This window comes from Silene latifolia, chromosome Y (genome assembly GCF_048544455.1).
Source record: "Silene latifolia isolate original U9 population chromosome Y, ASM4854445v1, whole genome shotgun sequence".
Classification (NCBI taxonomy): Eukaryota; Viridiplantae; Streptophyta; class Magnoliopsida; order Caryophyllales; family Caryophyllaceae; genus Silene; species Silene latifolia.
The window spans coordinates 263,595,958-263,598,619 of NC_133538.1; the positions used below are offsets into that span (position 1 = coordinate 263,595,958).

General features: G+C 40.3%; 1 non-coding gene across 1 annotated transcript; it reads right to left on the reverse strand.

The window, feature by feature from the left end:
• Positions 1 to 1,635: 1,635 nt before the first annotated feature.
• LOC141636336 (small nucleolar RNA R71) lies at positions 1,636 to 1,741 on the reverse strand. Its single transcript, XR_012540955.1, has one exon. It is a non-coding gene; the product is annotated as a small nucleolar RNA R71 (small nucleolar RNA).
• Between the last annotated feature and the right edge of the window lie 921 nt (positions 1,742 to 2,662).

Sequence of the window (2,662 nt, forward strand, 5' to 3'; positions counted from 1 at the left end):
ACCTTTTATTTTCCTATTTAAGCTTTCGCAAATTAGGTCATTAGTACGCTTTCATCATCTCTTGAACACTTAATCTCTCTTTCATACACTTTCTACTGTTGAACCTTCTCCTTAATCTCTTGCTTGCTAGTGGATTATTCTTTACGTCGGAATGCTAGAGATTGTAATCTTTCTTCTCTTATTAATCTTAATCTTATTATTTCTTGCTTTAATATTTGTTTTTCTCCCTTAATTACTTATGCCCTAATCTTAGTTTATGCATAATTATTGCTATCTCCTTATGTCTCTAATTAGTATATTCATTATTGTTATTGTTGACGCCATTAGTAATATAAGTAGCTAATTTCTTTTTTGTCAGGATTAGGGAATCCATGGTAGGATTGTGACGATGTAGTAAATAGATTAGATAATTTACTTGTGAGAATATGTACCCATGGCAATTTAACTGTAATATCTACTTAGTTGAGTGCACGCTTCTAAGTTACCTTTAATCTGGTTAAATTTACTCCTGGATTGGAAGATTGGACTAAATAGACCTGCTATGAACAGTAGACTACCCTGACGAGGACAGAAGTTAAGTTAGTGGAAACCTAGGATAGAAAGTGGACCGGAAGGACCTTTCCTGTATCTGTCTCACAATAGATTGTCTAGGCTATTTGCAGCTGAGTCAATAGACTACCATGGTGAACCAAAATCCTGGCATGCTTTCTCTATTTGATCACCTTATTAATATTTTATATCTTTATTACTCTTGTTTAATCTCTCTTTCCTTTAATCCTTATTTAGTTTAGAAATCAATAATCAAACCCCCCATTTTGTGACCCTAAGAGACAGACCTTTAATAGATATCTTGCCTCCCTGTGGAGATCGACCCTGCTTATCACTAGCTTCTTTGTTAGTTTTAATTAGGTTTATTTTTTGTACAAAACGACAGTATCAAATTTTGGCGCCGATGCCGGGGAGGCAATAGCCCTATCTGTTTTTGTTTTCGTTTATTTTTATCGGTCTCAGAGAATTTCTATTCCTTGAGGCAGTTCTCACTTATTTCTTTCAGTGTTGTGTATGCCCAGGTCAAATAGGTCGGATTTAGTTCCAGCTAATCCTGAGCCAGAAAGACTGTTTCGGCATAGACTCCCTCTGCAAAGAGAAATTCGAAAGGAAGACTTGAGTACTTTCCAACCCGAGATACAACACTTCTTATTTGCAGAAGAACTATCTTTTGAAGAAGACAACCTCATTCTGCCGACAAGCCAGTAAAGATGCCTAACATTGCAAGTCACTCGGAGCCCAAAGCATCATCGATTCCTAAAGGTTTTAATCTCACGACTGAGGACGGTAACACTTTTGATATCCGTTCGTCTTACATAAATCTGGTGGAAAGGAATCTGTACCGAGGTGTGGCGGGTGAAGATCCGCGAAAGCATATGGAAGTCTTTATTCACTATTGCTTTACTATTCCCGCCACTAAGGGAGTAACACAAGGAAAGAAAAAGGAAATGCGTTTTCCTTTTTCTCTGACTGACTCAGCCCGTGAGAGGCTGACTGATCTTAACCGGACTGCTGCTGGTATCAACAACTCGGAGACTCTCACACTTGCCTTCTACAAAAGATACTTCCCTCCACAACGCACTAATCAGCTGAGGGGTAAGATTACTAGTTTCAAGCAGGCACCTGATGAGACTTTCTATGAAGGTTGGTGCCGATTCAAGAAGTTGGTGAGGTCTCTTCCTCACCATGGTTTTAATCAGTGCTTTTTGTGCAACCAGTTCTACAATGGGTTGTACGATGACCACAGAGCTATACTTGACGCCTCATCCAACAGGAGATTTTAAAAGAACATTAATGATGATAAGGGATGGGTCATTATTGAGGAGATGGCGACCCATTGTGCTGAATATGGGAACCCTTGAGATGGTATTCGAACGGTCCATTCGGTTGATAAGCCAGTCGTGGCTCAGCTAGAAGCCATGAATGCTCGGTTTGATAGATTGGAGCTGCAATCTGCTGGAGTTCAAAAGACAGTTCATCTGTTGATAGACATGAAACTGTCACTTCTGAGAGGTGTGGAAGCGATGACGGTAATACTGTTATTGACTGTCTTACTGAGAAAGAACAAGTCCTTGCCTTTCAGCAATATAGGCATGGAGGAGATTCTTATTACAACAAACAAGGGACAGTCCATCCCAATTTGAGGTGGACAAGTTAAAATGTTCTTAATCCCACTCCTCCACCACAGCAGCAGCAGCCATATGTCCCTCCTTACAAGCCTCAACAAGGCTTCCAAAAGGCTCCTTCTTTTGCTCCACCGAACCAAGGAGCATCATCTTCAAGTGGGGTAAGTGAGCTAGCTGAGTTAAAGTCAATGCTTCAGTCGTTGACAAAGCAATGGCAGATGAGTGACCAACAGAAGAAAGATTTAATCAAGTCACTTGAAACCCAAGTTGCTCAGTTGGCCGCGAGCCAATAGACAAGAAAATCGGGTCATTTGCCGTCACAATCCGAGAAGAATCAACATGAGACGATTAACTTAATCAATTTGCGAAGTGGTCGTTCCTACGAAGGACAAAAATTGTCGGCTGATAAGGACATTTCAGACCCGAGAGATGCTATTATGGAGGATGAACAGTCATCTACTGTTGAAAATATGCCAAACACGAAAGAA